General features: G+C 40.8%; 1 protein-coding gene across 7 annotated transcripts in view; it reads right to left on the bottom strand.

The window, feature by feature from the left end:
- The window catches only part of ctnnd2a (catenin (cadherin-associated protein), delta 2a), a 258,555-nt gene extending 242,100 nt beyond the window's left edge, over positions 1–16,455 (bottom strand). For 6 of the 7 annotated variants that reach the window (XR_003294714.2, XR_003294713.2, XM_026291760.2 and 3 more), the window contains exon 1: positions 14,954–16,455. The gene's annotated coding sequence lies outside the window, so the exon portion shown is untranslated. Of the gene's footprint in view, positions 1–12,821; positions 12,842–14,953 lie in introns of those variants that run through there. The other variant, XM_026291756.2, reaches the window with a different exon arrangement.
- Between the last annotated feature and the right edge of the window lie 4,680 nt (positions 16,456–21,135).

Raw genomic sequence — 21,135 nt, 5'->3', positions numbered from 1 at the left:
AATACAGACAGCGTAAATGGGTTACATAACTAGCCCTTTAACCAAACACAAATAAAATAAACAGCCAACAGGCAACAAGTGCTCAGCGTATTTGGGAAGACTGTTAGGAAACCATTCCAGGTGACTACCTCATGAGGCTGGTTATGACACTGCCAATAGTGTGCAATCCTGGCATCAAGACAATGGCTGCTTTGAAAAATCTACGGTGTGAAACATGTCTTGCTTTGTTTAATGTGTTTTGCTTATTACATAATTCCAAATAATATTTCATAGTTTTGATGTCTTCATTATTGAACTACAACACATACAAAGTAAAAACATTAAAAGAGGAAACTTTTTACTGGTGCTGTACATAAATACACTCCCTCACTGCCTCAGTCCAGTGACAAGCTGGTCAAATTTGGGCAGGAAAGTAAAATCAAATAATTTCTCTCAAACAGTGCTTTGACTAAACTTTGGATAACATAATCTGCAGCAGTGCATCACATTTTACAAGATATTATATGTTTGAACAGGAAGCGTATGAAAAGCTGAATGCCTAATTTGTAACTACAGCCATCAGACAAATGTAGTGGAGTAAAAATATAAAAATACTCAAATATAAATACCGTAAATTTGTACTGATTTACATCTTCTTGTATATATTATGTTCCACCACTGGCCACTGCACAGCACCTTTAACATATAGCTATGACAATATAAGGTTTTACTATTTCCCTCCATAGCACAGACCTCTGTTGGGTGTAGATCTCACCACAGTATGAAACCTGTAAAACCACAGTGTACAAGCTATGCTGTGGCAAGACAGAAACAGTACACACCTGAGAGTTGGATAATAGAAGCTGGGAGCTGTTGGGAACGTGGCAATATCAACACACACACACATATCCTACCCCGTCACAGCCTTGACGTTTAAGACATACATGATTTACTCAAGGTGTCAGCACTTGCCGGTATAAATTTGTGCACACAACACAAAAGAATAAAAAAAGTTTATATTCATGAATGAGTATAAAGAAATTGACTATCTTATGATTTGGCATGATGTCGCAATTTGCTGACACTATTATAGTTGACACTATAATCTAAAATAATATGTTCTTCGTCATTTTGCCGTGTACATCACAACTGCAAGTTTTCAAAATCTGAGTGATTAATTCCTACTGAAAAAAATTATTATAACTTATTTTAGTATTGTTACATTCCTTATCACAGCCATCAATAAGTCAGTTATCAAATGCACTCCACTGCTATTACTGTCTCAAACGCAGATACACTCATTTGTCAAATTTAATACTTTGTATCTAAGAAAGACAGCAAACAGAAAGAATATACTACGATAAATACATACAAACTATACTCCTACACTTGATGTGTGAGGCATGCAAATAAACAGCTGAGTATGTGCACAAGCACATGCCCGTGGTGGGACAAACAGAAGGCTTGGATGTTATTTTCATGCTCTTCCAGCTGCTCAGGGCTGAAAGTCTTTCTGGTGGTTGTGTTTGATCCTACTGAGACGCCATACATCTGTCAGAGGAAGGGAGATCCCACTGGGGCCCTGCTGCCTCCGTCCTATCAGCATGACATCATCCCCTCGCTCACACATCTCCCCTTCATTCTCTTTCTCTCTCTGTCACTCCTACTACTCGTGTCCCCATTTACCAGCCTGTATCTCTCCTCTGTCTAACCTCTCCTCAGAGTTCTGCTGAAAATGTATTTACATGCTGTGTGTTGATTTATATGTTATGTAAATCAATCTAAGTTCTAATTTCATTCATAGCTCTATAAAAGTGTTTTTGCTTGCTGCACCAAACCAAATATGTGCCATCACTGCCAGTAATATAATCAGAGGCCTGAATATGTCTCGGATGTGAATGTTTGCTTGTATATGTGTATACAGTATTCAAATGTGTGGGGCAGATGTTTGTGTGAAAGTATTGTCGCTGCACTTTCTTTTTAAATGTTGTTGTCCTATTCTCCTCCCTTATCAGCCACTGAACACATTCCACCAGACAAATGCATGAGCGGTGTGTATATGTGTGTGTGGTTGTGTGCACATGCCATGTTTAGCCATAATTGCTGTTATTCGGCAATGCCTGAATGAGTGAATAACATAATACGGAAGTTTGTGTGTGTCTGCAAGACAGTGAAATAAAGGAAGATACGGAGGGAAAGGGTGAAAGACAGAGAGAGAAAGTTAAAGGCATTCAGTGTTTGAGCTCCCTGGGTCCAGAGCCCTGGCATTCATAGAAAAGTTTCATTGTGCTACTGTCTGTTTAACCACAGAATTACAGACAAAACAACAGCAATTCATCTCCTTTCACAAACCAAAAGGCCTCAGGCAACTGCTAAGCCTGTACAGAATGTGTGTGTGTGCGTATACAGTACATGTATGCCTAAACATTGAAAACCAGACTCTCTCTGATTTGAATAAAACAAGTGAGATGAGGTGATGTGTTCGCCTGACTCACTCTTAATAAACAAGTTTCCACAAAAAAACAAGACTCAAAAACACAAATAGGATGGACCATTCAGTTTGTTATAAATCCAATGCACTGTGTTGAAATGGAAAACAGAGATATGATCAAAGTGTATTGTTTGCAATGTCACTTTTTTCAATTATCATTTTTGTAATACTGAGTCCAATGCCTGCTTCATCACTGTCACTCATTAAAGCACACTCAGGATGTTCTTTCTCTTTCTTCTTCTGTATATCAGCTGCTGCAGCAGGAGACATATGGGATCTCTGTGAATTATTAACCTCCAGGCTCCAATGTGCCTGCCGGTGTACAGAAAACGTGTGTGGGTGTGCTTGGGTGAAAGATAGACAGAGACGGAGAGAATGAAGGACAGAGACAGAAAGACACAGTTTTGTTCAAGAAGAAGAAAAGGAAGCGCATCATTATCTACACTATTCTGCTTCTAGCTGAAGTCTCTGCTTGGTCTCCTGCCTAAACACATGCACAAAGCTCCTGTGGTGGTTTGAGGGCTGGTTAAGTCAAATACATTAAGTGTCTTCAGGGTCTGTTGTTATGAGGACAGCAGCACAAGCTTAACACAAAGACAGACGAAACAAGCTGCCTTAGTGTCATTGCTTGTGAGTCTCGTCGCAATTGGTGAACACTGGTTGCCAAGGAAACAGACAACAGTCTGGGTGTGTTTCCTAACATCTATGCATTAAAAAGCTGGAGAACATAAACATAAAAATATATCCATGAAGATAACAGTTCATGGATATATGGATAGTACCCAATCATGAAGTGGTATTAATAATAAATAAAGAAAACAACAATGAGGAAAATGATTATAAGATGATGAAAGCCTGTAGCTAGTTGTACTGCTTGCTTTTTATCTCTATTGAATTCAGTTCTCTGAAAAGACTACCAATGTCTGTCGCATGACACTGAAACCTAGTCTAGACAGTGAGGTTGAGAACAATCACAAAACTGTTTGGTTGATGGAGAAAAAAAAAAACAAATTAGACTTCCAGACTGTTACATCATGTTTTGTCCTTGTTTTGGTCTTTCTTGTCATAAATTCAGAGCAAAGCACCTTTGCACAGAGATGGAGAATGTGAAGAAGAGAACAAACTGGTATTTTAGGACACAACAATTAGAACATTATATTATTCTATATTTGAATTCACACTTACAGCAATCCATCCACAAGCAGACAATTACACACTAAATCAACGCCAGCCACAACAGAATAACATCTGAGAGTTGTAAAGGGTGAAAGAATAATCAATAGGCAAAATTAACATGGTGAATGAGACATGTTAATTTAATTTTAATTGTAATCGCACAACTTCATATGTATATGCTTCATGTTAATTTTCCTGGAAATAAAACTCAAGCATTCAACTTGGCCTGAAATCAGTGGTGATTGGCTGGAGGGTGTTCATTGTGTTGGTTCAAATTCAAGTTAAATTGGAATCTGAATGAACGCATTTGCTAGCTTTACATCAAGAAGCAAATTGATTTTTTTGTCTGCCTTGTTACCCTATCTCATCCACAATTTGGCAGCAGAGAAACACTATGCAAATAGCAACACACAACAACTATGAAAACACTTTAAAGCTGAATTTGCAGCATGCTCTGCTAATTCAGCTCTAAAGCCACCTCAGCACTGTAACTGCATACATTATCTATACTCATGTTAGTCGAACATTGAACAAGAATCAGTACTTCTTATTGCTGTGTGTTGATTAACCCCTCACAAAAGTACTTTTTCAAAAACCAGCCACATCACATCTTCAAGTTCCACCACATAACAGGTATAAGGATGATCCAGGTTCACATCTTAAGTTCCCGTAGGGGAAAAATACACTCAAAGTGTAATCCTCTTCCTATGCTGGCCCATTATATCACTCCAGCTCTGCAGTGGCCTTGCAGATCTTTATGCCGTCATGGCAACCAAAGCAACCTGCCTAATTGTTACCATGGTTTCTCCTCACGTGGACTGTGGCATCCTGACCTCTTGCTGGTAACTTGCTGACCCTCGACTTACCCTGTGGTGTATGTGGCAAAAACAGAAATTAAGACAGTGGTGTATGCTTTTAAGGTGATTACAGTGTGTTTCCTGGGATACATTCGCTCTTCCTCTGTGTGCATCACATACACACCTACAGTAAGTTCATAGGTCAATCACAGCATGGACCTCTCTCTACTCAGCCCCCGCCAGTCAGCCAACAAAGAGTGCCCACTGCTGGGCATGAGGCTGACGGCCATGTGCCTCTACTTGAGAAATGGCTGGAGACCTCTGTACACTCTGGCCTCCTGCTGTTTAGTGAATGTTTCATAATGGGAGAAAGAGTAGGACTGCCTGGCTGACCATGAGAACTCGTTCACTGCACAGTGTGAGTGCAGACAATCCTACGCTGTATACAAAAAGTGTATTAATGTCTTTCTATTGTATGGCCAGATTTGTGTTCACATATTATGTTTAAAGTGGATGTACAGTTCCTGTGTTTCATTCACTAATGTTACTTAACTGACCCATCAAAATCACCTTATATGGGGAAAGAACTAATTGAGTCTTTCTAAAACAGGGTTTTTATAATACACTCCCAAAGGAAGACATGGAAATGATGTAACTTTTTGAAATACCTGACATGATTTACAAATTTCCACTCCTAGCTCAACCTCTAAAGAATTAAAGTCACAGACCCCACTTTGCCTTTGGTTTCATTAGATCTTGTGATCTCCAGTTATTAACCATTTAACAATAATTGTCACACATGAAGGAAAAAGACACTGATTTCAGTTTTCCACTGGCCAAGCCTTGGACTGATGCCAGTAAAAAATCCAGAATAAAAGTGTAACTTTTAGTTCTATTTTGAAAAGACAGATTTTCCTTACTCATGCAAACTCTGCAGACTAAAGACAAATGGTCCCAGGTGAATTGGGAGACACTTTTTCAACTGAGGGCAAAACTATGGTCTGATACAAAGTGATAATGGGCCATTGAACAGCATGATAACATCTGAAACAGTTGCATTTCCCAGGTTTTCTGACAGAGGCTCACTCTTTCCTGTAATCTATGTATTTGTGTGTGAGTATAAATCCCTGGCTGCAAAATGGATTTTTGTTGCAACTATGGTGTGCATTATCAATTGTCTGTCTCTTGGTGTTAGAATAGGTGTTGTCTTCTCTATCTACAGTGCACGGAGAGAAAGCAAAAATGGAAAGAGGTGAGAATGACAGAAACGGTACCTGTATGTGTGAATTGTGTGATTTCTGTGCATTACTAGAAAACTACAAATCTTTTTTTTTTTTCTCAATCCCTTTAAAAGGCTTATCTCTGGCACACAAAACACTTTCACTCCAAATCTGTGGCACAAATCCAAGGCTGGCAGGTTTAGAGTCTAATTGACCTTAACAACAGTGAGGAATATCCTGCAAACTGTTTGGTTTGTTTAAATCTGAAAGCCTTTCCCAAATATGAATGGGCATCAAAACTAACATAGCAACACATGCAGATACACAGAACAAGTTAAGGACCAGATGACATTTTGATAACTTTAAGTCATTATCACTTTTTCTTATTTTATTTTACAAAAAGAAGCCTGTAACCCACACATAACCTATTAGTCTCCTTTTCAAAAAACAGCTGGTTGAAGGAATAAAGCCTCCTCCTCATTTCTCACCCTGTCTAGGTGAGTGCAGCTTCCACCAAGTCTGTGTCACAGAACAGTAATGACATGCACACACCCAGGCAACTCTAGTCTGTTCTTTGTGTCTCAGACATAGATGTAGTACCTAACATTTCTCTATAAGAGCGAGCACATTCCAGCCAGAATCAGTAAGAGTAAGGGGTGACTCTGCTTCACAAACATTTCAAGAAAAGCCTGTTTTTTTTTTTTTTACTGACTTTATGATAGAAAGCAATGTAACACACAAAATATGTTTTTTATTCCATTTACTGTATGACAAGCAAGCAGACCTGATGTACAGCTGTGGTACCACCGTGTACATATTCCATTAGAAATTCATGAGCTGCACAATGTCTAAGTTAATTTACATGCGGATATCAACAGAGTTACTTGATGAATTATACATCACAGATGCAACCCACAGAAGACAGATGAGTGAAATTAATGTGCACTTGCAGCTCTAGAGCCTTACAGTATGCCCATGCAGGAAATAACACAGAAAGAAAAAGTAACATCAAATGCTATTTAGGAGGCAATCTGATGCCAAATGATTAACCACAGCAATCCTTTTGGTAACGCTGATGAGAGAGTTCTGTTGATCCCTATTAAATACTTCACTGATCAGCCACAACATTAAAACCACCTGCCTGATATTGTGTCCTGACACCACCACATTAACAACAGATCTCTTAAGTCCTCAGCTGCACACATGGGAAGCCATGGAATCTGACTTGTTTTTACCAGCACATCCCATCTGTTCCCAAGGTAAATGACACACACACACACACACAAGACCATCCATGTGATGCAAAATAACATACGGTTCCGCAGACCAGGCCACCTTCTTCCACTTATCTGTGGTCTGGTTCTGATGCTCACATACCCATTGTAGGCATTTCAGCAGTGAGCAGGGATAACAAAAAAGTGATAAAAAGCAAAGGGGTCTAAATACTTTGTGAATCCACTGAATAATTCATGACCCAAACCCAGAAACACAAAAAAAAACAAAAACATGCACCTTAATTTTCATGTTTTTGTTCCTAAATAATTGCATGGTTTTGTGGCTTTCTGCAGTCCATAGTTCACTTGTATTTTAATCTGAAAACAACCAATAAAAGTAACCTGTTCTGTATACTTTAAGTTAAAAGAAAATATTTTGTTGTCAGACATGCACTATAACAAAGGATGCCTCAGGAGTAACTAGGAACAAATAAAAATGCTGAATATCTCTGCAGAAAATATTCAATTTACACTGACTTGAGCTTTACTCAAAACATGCACAATGTGTAACTAGACAGAAAACCTGCATTTGTTAGCTCGGGGGCTGTGAAATGAAACTGAGTAGTGTGGACAATGGGAACTGAGACTCAACTGTGGATGTAGTTATCCAGTGTCAACACACATCAGTAAACAGCTTAATAAAACGCCCATGGTCAAAGCATTATTTCAGTTGTCATTCTATCACGTGCCGAAAACAGTCACAGCTAAGTCCTTACTCTGCCTCTAAATCCCGCACAATGTGCACTCCATCCTACGTGTCCTTGCTGTAAGTTCAGTCAGCATGTCATGTAGGACCTCTCACTCTCTGTTTTGTCTTCCTCTCATGCCAACCTTTTCCTTTTGCTGCCTCTGACCATTAATGTCACTCTGTCTCTTTCTCTGTACTTTCTTCTTTCTCTCTCCATTGATCAAGGTGGACATAAATCCACACAGACAAACCCTACACACCAAGGAAATAGAAAGAGGCTCAATCCAAAGACAGGACATATTTCTTTTCCATTATTTCCATCAAATCATTTTTTTTCTAAAGACGTGAGGGAGTATTTGATTGACAGGTTGAAGTAACCACAGCAATGTACAGCTGATAAGGATCATTGTGCACTACTGATGGGTTGACCACAGCCACCAGGTATGACACTTATACCCACCTGGCTGGCCTCAGGCTTATAAAAACCCCTGTGTGTGGAGAGGGGAAAATAAGAAATTATATTTTCATAAGGATTAAGATCATATAAAAACACAATACAAGGATAGGTCAGATGTGATAATGAAGATAATTCATTATTAAGTTATTTTTGAGGCAGTTAAGGAGGATTTCGTGGTCAATGTTGTCAAAGGCAGCGCTGAGGTCAAGGAGGAGGAGACTGGATTCGTAGTTATTGTCCAGATTTACTAAAATGTCACTAGTGACTTCAATAAGACCTGATTCAGTACAACAGAAATGTCAGAAAGCAGATTGAAGTGGTTCAAAAAGATTATATTGAAGGAGATGCTCAGATAGTAGGGAGAAACAATTTTTTCTAGTGTTTTGGAGAGAAAGGGAAGATTTAGGTGGTTGTTTTAGCTTGTGTAACAAGGTGGGAAGTTGTCAATAGGGAAACTGGTGAGAGGGTATAAATAGAAGCAATAGAGGGAGTGAGGGAAAATTGAAACTTGGGGGATACTTGATTTTTCCAGATTTCAGCTCGAATGGTTTCAATTTTTATCGGAGGAAAAGAGATTGTGGGGAGTTAGGGTGAGTAACAGACACATGGAATGTAATGGTGGGACATTTTAGCTACAGTTTGTCACATAGTCCACCTTTACACTACAGAATGATGCAAAATAGCCTGCAACATAGCTTCATAAATTACAGTCCCTAATAGTTTAAAACAATTAGTATATTCAGTTATTAAAAAATGTTTAACACTATGTTAACTGCAACATGCCCATGTTAATTATATGCAATTGGATTTGACAGTGTGAAGTAAAAATAGCAAACCTGCTTGCAAAATGTTTTAGTGCCTAATCGTAAAGTAGTATTTTGTAGTATTGTAGTAGTATTGTTGTCAGCATTACAACAAAGGTCTGTGGTACTGTATAGTAACAGCTTCCTAAGCCTACAAGTAGGTAAAGTAGGGCCCTACTGAGCCAGGCCTATTGTCAAACAAGTAATAAGGAGCCACGCATGATAATGTCTGCATCTGTTGAGGAACTGCAGCCCAGAACAGCAGGTCTAAAAAGTCTTAGCTCTGACTGTACAAACAGGTGATACTTGGCTGGACCTGATTTCAGGTGTTTCACTTTAATGATGTTGTGTGTTCTGGTAGACAGCAATAATGTGTGCACTAAAAGAACTGACAAGAAATAAACACACACACATGCTCATCCACTCTCACACAACATCCAGGCGCAGGTGTTCATATCCTATCAAACAAGGTATTTTCCACTTGACCAGCCAGAAGGATAATGCTATGTTGGTGTGCAAAGAGATGAATATGAAGCCAACAACATACCTCCCTGCTTCCTGCCATATAACATGTCATTATGCCACATCCTTTATTCTCTTGCTCACAAACTTTTGTTTCTGCTTGTACATATGAATTCTGGAGAACCTCAATCACACACATAGACACAAGCAGACAAACATGCACACCATCACACTCAGTCATACATGCATAAGCCAACTCCAAGCTGCATTTTTGCACAGGGACATCAAGATGATCTGTGCACCAGCTTTGATGCTCAATTAACTCTGGCAGACCTAGCTAGCTGAGCCAATTATTAATTCAGCTTAGCAAGTACAGTGTGGCAGTCGCAGATGTGATGTTACAGCTAGGCAACCATAGACAGTCTACGCTCACAGAAGAGCGTGCACTAAACAAATAGCATTAGGTTTTAATGTGCAACATTTTTGTTTCAGACATTAGTAAATATCATTGGGTGGTCTTTCTCGTCTTTCTCTGATGTGTTGTGTTTTTTTTTTTCTTCACACCTTCCTTGCATTTGATGATTCCTAGTCTCTCACTGTGTTTGTTTCTGTCTCTTATCAGTGTTTTTAGGCCCCTCTTTCTCCCCAACAGGCTGTGTCACTGGCTCTTTATTTCCCACCTCCGTATCTTTCACTTTACATCCCATCCCCCATCCTTTTCACCACCTACCCCTTCCTGTGAATCCCCCTTCTCTCACTTGCATCCTTGATCCCATCTGTCTGCACACCTTTTGTCACATCACATATTCACTTTCTCTTGATTTTTTCCTGTTTCTTTCCCTCTTCCTTTCTTTGTCTTGCCTTGTACTAAACACGAAAGGAAAGGAGGGAGGATAATAGATGGAAGGGAGAGGAGGATGGCAGTGGGCTGAAAGAGGGACTCCCATCTGCAGCGAGCTCATTAGAAGGTGGGAGGAGAATCGGTGGCAGAAATACACTAGTAGGAATCCATAACCTCGCTTACTCTTTGTCTGTCTGTCTCTCTTTCTCATTCACATTGCTGCATTAATGAAGTCATTTCACATCTACACTGCCTGACATGATTACCTGCACTCTTTCCCTTTTGATTCCTGCACTCTCCAAAGTCTTGCTCTCAATCTCAATCCTGCCCTTAATCACTGCAATGTACAATACACAGCAACTGGTGAAATCAGTCCTGACACCATATATTTTTTCTGTATGTGGCATCAGTAAAAACTGAGTCATAAATCCACTGTATTTTAAAGCCGAACAACTTTCCTTCTTTTTCTTCTTACAGCGAAAGAGAAAAGTGTGATTTATACTACTGATAGGATGATTAAATGCTCAAGGACACTTTAGAAGGATAAAGGCTTACATGCTACCTGAGCTCACACACACACACATACACATACACACATACACAATTTACCCCAAAAAATTCTAATTGTGAGTTACTGAAATCTAAAGTATTCAAAGTTTAAACAGGCCATCTATGTTTGTTGCATGCTGCAGTCTCAGCTGCAGTAATGTAATGACACTGTGTACTGCTTTGACCTCTAAACTACAAATACATTTCTCTGTATTTTCTGGCTTCAGTGTGAAAGTTAGCAGATGGTGAAGATAAACCTATGGTGCTGCTAAGTATAAAAAAAGGAGGAGAAAAAAAAGGAGAACCATGTCACATCAACTATGTTGTATCTTAAAAATTCTTTGTTCTGCTCTCATGGTGTCATTTGGTTTGATATGCCGAGTTGTCTCTGGTTGGACAAAGACAAAATTCGTAATTCTGTTTCACCTTCCTACAAAGAGGTCAAAAGGTCAGTGAGAAATCCTTTGAGCTGCAAGAGATTGTGGTCCTGCTCAAGGATGCTACAGTGGTGAAGATAGAGCCTTTACTCTAGACCTGCAGGTTGAAGAATGGGTTATCCTAATAACTACACTACAATCTAAGCAGCAGTATATATACACAAAACCACTTGTTGAGTGCACCTGCACATGCTTAAACCAGTATGGTTTTGGTTTTTGTATGGATTAAACTTAATTATTATGCTTTAAGATCAGATCAGCATGTGTTGTGTTGGACTGTTAAATCTTCTAAGGAGCAGGGTTAGGCAATAAGGCACTAGCTAGAAATGCATTTCAGTTATGTGATTGTTCATCAAGTAATGTAAGGGATTACAATTTGAAACTTTGCAATAATAATAATCTACTAAGTGAAAGTGACTTATATGAGCAAGTATGGTGACCCATACTCAGAATTTGTGCTCTGCATTTAACCCATCACAAAGTGCACACACACACCCGGAGCAGTGGGCAGGCAACGCTGCAGCGCCCAGGGGTCTGGTGCCTTGCTCAAGGGTCTCACCTCAGTCGTGGTATTGAAGGTGGACAGGGCACTGGCAATTTACTCTGTGCCACCGACAACTCCTGCCGGACCTAGAACTCGAACCTGGAATTTTCAGGTTAGAAGTCCAACTCCCTATCCATTAGGCCACAACCACCCCCAGACGTGCACCAGTGTGTGTTTTAAGAGACAGTGTTTAAGTGACAGTGTTTTAAGAGCTAGCAGTTTTTAAAATTTGCATTCAGAAAATAGACTGGTTCTGTATGGGAATTAGCTGGATTTGTTCAAGACTGTTTAAAACCCCCACAGCTTCACTGAGAACGTGAAAACATAGCTCCAGCACCAAGGGCATGTTTGCTGCAGATGACAGGGAGAGCATACATACCACATGTGGGCTTTAAACCACAATGTCTCATTTTCTATTTTCACACATTAGATAGACTCATGACCTGTGGATGTGAAGGCCTGGAGCTGTGTCACTTGTGAAGCAGTCATGCAATGTGTGATTCACACACACACACAGGGATGCTTATATTTCATGATTTCCATCCATCCATCCATTATCTATACCCACTTATTCCTAATTAAGGTCATGGGGATCTGCTGGAGCCTATCCCAGCTCTCTTTGGGTGAAATGTACACCCTGGACAGGTCACCAGTCCATCACAGGGCCATTTCATGGCTTGATTTTTTTTAATTCTTACACTTTCATGTTAATTTCGGATCTAATACTTTAGTAGACTCATTGATCAAAGTCAGCACAGCATCCCAGGCAGGGATGAACTCATCCCTGAAGGGACAAACAGCTAATGTATTTCATTTCCATTCTGATGAATAACAGTAAGCTAAAATGATAATTAGACTTCATCAAAACTGAAGTCACAAGATAAGCACAGTGTGTATCATCTAGAATATTATGTGGACATTATGTAGAGAATTATTGCCTGCGCTCAAAGAGAAGAGGTCAGAAGTAGAGCTTAATTTCATATCATCAGTAAAAATGGGCCACGTTGTATTTCTGAAGCTATAACATCTGTGACAATATTTTTACTGCACCTCATAGTGACAAACAAACAGCATCAGATGTTGCCTCTTGGCTCATGCTACACCTTGGCCTCTGGCCTTGTAGCTCCCCTGGAGGAAAGATATTTGTGCATTTTCAGTAGTCATCTTTATCAAAACAAATATTTTCAGCTTCTAACAAACAAATGAAGACAACTCTCACTTGTTTCTGGTGAGACTGACATTTTGCCCAATATCATTATACCACAATTACAATCCTCTGTGAAGAAGCAATACCATACTACACAAAATCAGCTACTTTACAGCCAAGGAAAATTCTGGTCCTTTCACTACACAACTGCCCAAATACCCAAACATTAACACATACATTGGACAGGGGCTCCTTCCTTCTTCCTATCCTGATCTCAATCTTTTCCCATATTATAGGTCAAGGACTGGCACAGTAGAAAAAGCTGTTTTACACTACAATGTCAATGACAAAGTTTGACAGTCGCACAATGGCATTATCACTGCACTAAATCACAATAAAACTCCACTGACAATAAATACAAACTAATTCATAACAGTAGTTTGACATCCCCCTTGCTCTGCTACAGGAGAGGTAATTGCAATTCAAACTCTTTCTTTCTCATCACATAAGGCAACTGCCGAGCCAGCTCACCCCGGCAGCTCTCTGGACTGTCGTCAGCACTCCATCCTGTGGATGTCTGCCAGTGGCCCCTCCACCCGATCAATCGGCACCGGCGGCAAGCTTTCTCCCTTTTCTCTCTCTCTCTCCTTGTCTTCCCCTCCCTCTCTTGGCTGCCACAGTATAAGGACTGTTCTGTTTTGCCAGCACAGCATAGTGATTAGACATTAGGCCTGCACAGATGTGTGAATTAGCTTAATCTGTGTCCGCGATGAAGGACGAGGATTTTCTTGCCCACTGGAGACATTCACTGGATATAAAAGAAGCTAATCTTTAGGAAATTTAGAGAGGGGATAGTGTGTGTGTGTGTGTGTGTGTGTGTGTGTGTGTGTGTGTGTGTGTGTGTGTGTGTGTGTGAAAAAAAGAGTGCACAAGAATATTTCAGATAGTTCTCACAATGCTGAGTCTTTTGTACTGTTGCTTATCCTTCAACAATAAAAAAAAAATCTAAGTTTGGGAAGATGTGTGGCTCATGGGCAAGGACAATGTTGTACTGTTCTCACTTAAAGAACTGGAAAAGTAGATAACATGCTGCTTGACACAGAGTCTGTAGTGGTCGGCAGTGGAAGGACACAAGAGGGAGAACAAAAATCCATATCCCTATATCCCAGCACCAGAGGTCAGTTTAAGGAATGTGAGTAGATTGCATGTTCCTTCCTCATCTGACCACAGAGGAACCTGCCAGACCTGCAAATCTCATCCATCCCAAAGTTTTATAGTTTTAGCTTTTTATGTTTTAATGCTAATAGACATGGACATATAGTGCAGCACTACTGTTCTCTCTGTGGCTCTGCTATCCATCATGCACCTGTACAAGTGCTGACTTGCAGTAGACTGAACATGTAGGCATAGCATGACTAACAGCAGCCCAGCCCAGCACTCCTCCTTTACTCCCCCACATTATCTGCTGGATATATGGTGCGCCCTTGACATACTGCCAGCCACAATACCCCTCTTCCAAATGTCTATTGATCAAAGCACAAGTGTGGCTGTATGAGAGGTAGAGTCTCACCCATACTCGTCTCACCTCACACTCAAAAGACAATTCCACAAACTGCACTAAGAGATTTAGATGTAATGCCAGAGGCAGAGAATTAGGTAAATAAACACTGGACCACACTGCACCACAACATCACGTCCAAATGTTTTCTCTAACAACAGAGTCACTTCTGGTTTTACGTGCAGTTGTCAAAACAAAACAGTGGCCTGAGGAGTCGGACGGAGCTTTTCACTTTCCGCACCTTTTGGCCACTTTTCTTCACTGTGGTGAATTTGGGTCAGCACTTGGCTGGAGCCAAATATCTGCTGTGTGTGTGTGGCGACCGGAGCACAGCAGGAGCTTTGCAGTAAGCTTATTCTCAAAAGCAGCGTATTATCATTCCATCTTAAAATTGCAAAAGCACGTTTGACTGTGATGAGTGGTTATAGTCTACTATTTCTAAATACACAGGCCTTTGAAGACCCCGTCACCTTCTCCCTCTCAGTCTGATCACAGTAAGTCTAGTGCAGGGAAATAACGTGGCTACTTACCTAAAATCAGATCCTGTCAGCGATCAGCTTCCTCTCGTTTCCCTTCTACCCAGCTCTGCTTCTCTCTGAAGTCAATCCGCTGTTTCCAGTCAGATCAGAACGGAGCCGAGCGCCTTTTCGCGTCCTGCGTCCAGAGTTGCCGGGATGGAGTTACCATGCGGGATGCAGGGAGGACAAGGATGTGGAAGAGATGGAGGGGGGAGGCAGAGAAGGAGGTAGTTGGGTATGAAGGCGAAAAGAGAAAGAAAAGAGAGAAAGAGAGAGAGAGAGGAGCGCAGCAAAGCACTGCAGCGACGGGGAGGCAACGCCACCGGAGAGGAGGCAGACAGCTCTCGCACTCTCCCGTGCATGTGCGCGCTCACGCACAGCACAGCTGTCATGCACGGATATGGAGCGCCACCGTTAGGTGTTGTGTGGTAGTGCTAAGATTGTCTCTTCCTGTGAGATTTTCTGTGTTTTTGCAGTTCTTGCCCAAGAGTTAAGACTTTCTGCACTGATCTCACTCCTTAGGTTTCCTGGGACACTGTAACTTGGTTTTAGTTTTTGAAACTGAGCATTACTTTGCTCCATGTCTTGTCTGTGTTTGTGTGTGTGTGCGTGCGTGTGCGCACTGAGCCCAGCCCTAACACAGGACGTGACAGAAGGACGTGGCCAGAACTGGCAGACAATGAATCCCAGACTGAAGAGGACCTGAGATGGGACAAAGGAGGTCAGACTTGGCGTTCGCTTGTCTCTGAACGCTCCTCCATGTTTCAGTCTCGATCGTAGTGTCCATCGCATTTAGTCCCAACCTGTTTTACAATGTGAGGGCTGGTTCTGGATTTCCTTCCCTCACAGTTCACTTCTCAGCTTGTTCACTCCTCCGCTCCGGAGACCCCGAGCCGACACGCAGGGGTATGGGTGGGTCTTTTTACCTTCCTGAGACATAAGGTTCTTAAAGGGACAGACTCCTCAGCTACTCCTCCCCCCACACATTTTAATGGAGAGGTTCATCCGGATGATTACCTTTGTACTCTCAGGTCGTAAAGGCTTCTCCTTCATCAGCTCCATTTTTGAGACATCACTCCCATGAAGCACTGCCTCCAGTTTCCAAGTCCATGTCACAGCTCTCAAAGTTCCTGCTCCACCCAGTTCTCCAACCAGCTCACCAGCCTGAGCAACCACCAGTCCAGCTGCTGTCTGCAGTCCAGCCAGTGTATCTTTTCCAGGTTGTTCAGCCAGAGCCTCATCGTTCCCAGTCCAGTCAGTCCAGCCAGTCTTCAGTCCAGCTCGCCCAGCTATTGGCTGTTATTGGACCCAGCCAGTCCAGCTCATCTCCGCCACCTCAACTCCAGTCTCCACCACAGTCTTCATCGTCTCTCCAGTCATCACCACAGTCCTCTCCCCAGTCAAGGCCTACTCCAGGGTCCCCCCCCCGAGTCCTCTCCATTCTAACCACTGCCTTGAGTCCTCTCCATCTCAGTCAGGTATTCTTCTTCCTAGTCACCTGTTTCAGCCAATTCACCTGTAACCTCAGCAGCCCCTACAGTTGAGTGCACCAACAATAATGTCTCCACTGAGGCTCCTGGTCCAGTATCTGCACCTCAGTGCACCAACATGATCCCACTGAGATTCCTGGTCCAGCCCCTGTTCCTAGGGGGACTGACAATCACACCCCTGTTGAGGCTCCTGGTCCTGTCCCAGCTGTTGTCCTGCCTGCACTTGAGCTCACCTCTAATACAAAATGTGTCAGTGGGAACTGATTTCTTGCAAACTTTATAAAAGTTAGTTGAGGACAAAAAGTCACTGACCTTGATCTAATAAAACTAGTTCTTACTTCTGTAACTTCTGGATGTACATTTCTTCCCTGCACAAATATGTGTAAGGCTGTTTAAATACATGTGTGTTTGAAGAATAGCCACTAGATGGTGCCACTAAGTTGAGACATGACTTATCTAAACTAAGTGATAAAACTATCCAGATTCAAGGCCATTTGCAAGTTTATGATTATTATACATCATAATTTTAAATGACATTAATACTATTTATAAATATAACTTTTCATAGTCAAGAGTTTTTCTGTACAAATGAATGTGCATAGTGTTTGCACAATTATGAAGATGTTTGCACTAAAAGTCTGGCAATCATTCTATGCAAATGGGTAATAATCTGATTAAATCTGATTCTAAAAATTATTTGTACCTTGCATTAACAAATGAAACAGTGCTGAGATAAAGTCCCTTTTTAAAATCTATAATAAAGACATTTATTCTTGTAGGATACAGTTTTTAATGGTCACTGCATGAATCTGAAAGAACTGACTATAATGGAAAAAAACTACTTTTACCTTCGTCCATCCTGCACAGATTTTTCTCTTTAAAATTAAATTTTTCTATACAATTAAATTTAATTTTAAATGTATTTAATTTTTTTAGCACCAAATCATAATAAAATAAATATCTCAAGACACTTTACATAGAAACCCAACAAATTCATTGGATCAAGCACTTAGTGACAGTGGAGAGGAAGAACTCCCTTTTAACAGAAAAAACCTCCAGCAGAACCGGGCTCAGTTTGGGCGTGGATCTGCCTCGACCGGTTGGGGTGAGTGGATAGAGGAGAGAGAAAAGAACAGCTACAATAAACAACAAATAGACACTGCAGGTTGGTGGGGCCAGTAACTGCACATCAGCGATATACAGCTCCAGGACCAGGGACACCTGAAGAAGGTACAGAGAGATAACAGAGAGAGAGGGAGAGAGAGAGAGAAGGCACAAAGTTAATGACATTCAATGGTGACATATACAGGGGAGGAGAGGAGAGGAGGACAGAAAGAGGATCAGAGAGGGAGAGAGATAAAAGAAGAGGGAGCTCACTGATGGGGACTCCTCTGGCAGTCTAGGCCAATAGCAGCATAACTAAGGGATGGCTCAGGGTCACTTGAAACATCCCTGACTATAAGCTTTGTCTAAAAGGAAAGTTTTGTCTCATTGCTGCTCAGCCCTCTGGGTTATTGCTAATGGGTCATATCCCGTCTTGACATGTCCCTCTTCCTGATTGTTTTATCCTCACAATCATTTCTTTTTCTCTTATTTCCTCATACCTCTTTCTGGGTCCTTCTGTCTCTTCTGCCTACTCTCTTCTTTTTCTTTTCTCCTTCCTCCTTCTTAGGGGGGCAGTCATGGCCTAATGGATAGGGAGTCAGGCCTGAAACCACGACTGAGGTGAGACCCTTGAGCAAGGCACCGGAACCCCAGTTGGTCCCCAGGCGCAGCAGCGATGGCTGCTCCAGGTGTGTGTTCACGGTGTGTGTGTTCACTGCTGCGTGTGTGAACTTTGGGATGGATTAAATGCAAAGCCCAAATTCCGAGTATGGATCACCATACTTGGCTACACAAGTCACTTTCACTTTCACTTGTGTGCAGACTCTACTGCTGTATTATGTTAACAGAGTGTACACTCTGTTGTCAGTTTATTAGGTACACCAAAATAAAACTAAATCCAACAGCTTTATCTGCTATTGTGTCTAAGCCCTATCAACAGTTTGTAAAGCCACTGTTCCCTCACCTCACTTTGTAAATGTTATGGACTGAAACCTAAAAAAAAAAAAAACAATGTAGGCCTACATGGTGTGTCAGAGCCACAGCACACCTACAGCTCTTTGATATTTGACATTTTCCCGTGATGAACATTTAGAGACGGTCGTGCTGTCATTACTGCACACATTATATTCATTTCTAGTTAAATTGCTGTGGTGGTTGGAGGAGCTCAGACTTCACCTTCAGGCTGTGTCAGGTCGCTCAGTCGCTCCTCTCCTTTGTGCCGGGCTGCACACTGACTCACATTTGGGTGTGTGATTTATGACGTACATTGTGTTAATTGGCACGTGTCATTAGAGAACCCTAATAGCCTTGTCAAACACATGAAGCAGTTCATAGCAAACACTGTGAACTGGATGTTAAAGTTGAATCTGTAGCTTAATGGCCCCAAAGATTAAAAGCACATGTCATTGTCAAAAAAAAAAAAAAAAGAAAAAAAAAAAGATTTCAGTTATTCAATTCTTCAAACTTCAATTATGGAAAATGTCATTCAAAATGTACAGTACTACCTTTAAGGTACTGTTGCTGACCTATAAAAAATGATAACAGTTTTACTCTGTCATATCTTAATGACCTACTTCATATTTTCGGCGCCTAAGTTCCTCTACTACTGTTTTTAATTTATACTGACAGTCTTCAAGGTATCTGTCTTTTCAAATTGTGCACCGTTCCTCTGCAGCACCCTGCCTACTGAGGTCAGGAGGGTCACTTCAGTCCAAATGTTTCAAAGTAAAAGATCAAGATCCCTTTATTCACGAAGGCATTTCACTAAATGTCCTCTGTGATTCCCGGGCAAACTGATAACACTTATGTTTACTTTTATGACTCTTTTTTCCCCTTTTAATGTTGCTGTGTTACCTTTAGGTTGATGTTTTGCTATTAGGCTACCTGGTTGTGCTGCTATTTTTTGTGCACATTCTTTATGCACTTCATTAAGTGTGTTAAAAAACTTGAGAAATGCACTATAAATACATGTAAACTTACCTTATTGTAAACACATAACCTTAAACAACCTTAAACACATAATAGTCAATGTCGCACAGTGTCTGTGATATTATAGAAGTTAAAGCAAATCCCTGTTTTTTTTATTTGCTTCATTGACATACAGATCATTGGCTAAAATCTCTCATTCATTAAATGGATTTCAACATAATTTCAGGGAAATGGTCTCAGGAAATGTATTTGGGTAGTTGCAACAATCTATACCAGTGTGTGTGTTTCAAGATCACATGCATGCACGTGTGGGTGTGTTAACATTGATTTTGACTGCAAAAGCAAATTTGAACAAATGAGAAAATGCTTCCTAATTGTAAGACTTTCATTGTGTGAATATGTACTGTGCTGACAAAGCATTATCCATTTAATCTATAAATATTTGGCCACAACATTTCATCAGTAGTTGTCAATAGAGATAGAGACAGAGGGAGTTTATCTGTAATGCTTACACATCACTTTCAATAGAAGAGAAGAAGAAAGAAGTGAAAAAAACTGTGCAACAAGTCACAGGTGGACAAATACCACATTTTGTGCATACAATGACTGGAATTTTGTGTTAAAAGTGAGAGTGACAGTCTCACTGTCTCACTGACAGTGTCAGTGAGATTTCTAGTCTCCATTACACCTGTTTAACATATTTCACTGTATTTTCAAAATATCTTAGTTTGACATTGGGGGGGAAAGCACAGAGCAAATATAAAAGATACAACAGGATTAGCACATAGTCTTAATTATTTATAAATGGGTTGTTTTAGTATTTGTGTTTGCATTCTGTTATGTTTACTGGCTAACAAAGGGAGAGAAATTAATAATAAACTGTCTCTTTATCAAACTACATCTACACATACAGAAAATTTGTCATGGATAGTATATGCACTTTGTAAATGTGCTAACACAAGTTAAAAGTTTAGTGTGACCATTTAATGGCTGATTATTACAGCCATACATAACAGTATGAGAAAAATGTGATCATTTATTGTCTGAACTCTACTTCAAATCGTCCACCATTCCCACAGAAAATTTCCTCCCAGTAATCTGAAACCCTGTAATCAACAGATAATACACCACTGTTGTCTTTTCATCATATAAAAACAAAAAAAACAATACACTACCTAGTCTAAATGTTTAGGTGCAAAAACTAAAAAAGTACAAATGTGTCAGGCAATGTGTCCTTAGTGTGCTGACAAACCACAACGTGATTAAGCATACATGGGTGATACACCTAAAACCAACTTGCCACTTGCCAACCAATCAGATCACGCTTAAATAATTTCCTCTACATATTTTCCCTTAGTTAGTTATGCTGCTATAGGCCTAGACTGCCCGAGGACCATCGGTGCACTGAGCTCCCCTACCCTAACCCCCCCCTTCTCTCCCACCTCATGTATATTCCACCATTGAATGTTACTAACCTTGTGCTCTCTCTCTCCCCTAGTTTGTGCTCTCTCCCTCCCTCTCTCTCTCTCTCTCTCTGTACCTTCTGCAGGTGTCCCTGGTCCTGGAGCTGTTTATCGCTGATGTGCAGTTACTGGCCCCACCAACTTGTAGTGTCTATTTGTTGTTTATTGTTGCTGTTCTTTTCTCTCTGCTCTATCCACTCACCCCAAC

This window comes from Mastacembelus armatus, chromosome 20 (assembly GCF_900324485.2).
Source record: "Mastacembelus armatus chromosome 20, fMasArm1.2, whole genome shotgun sequence".
Lineage (NCBI taxonomy): Eukaryota > Metazoa > Chordata > Actinopteri > Synbranchiformes > Mastacembelidae > Mastacembelus > Mastacembelus armatus.
Note: the sequence above shows the minus strand (reverse complement) of the source record. Positions and strands in the feature narration are given on the sequence as shown.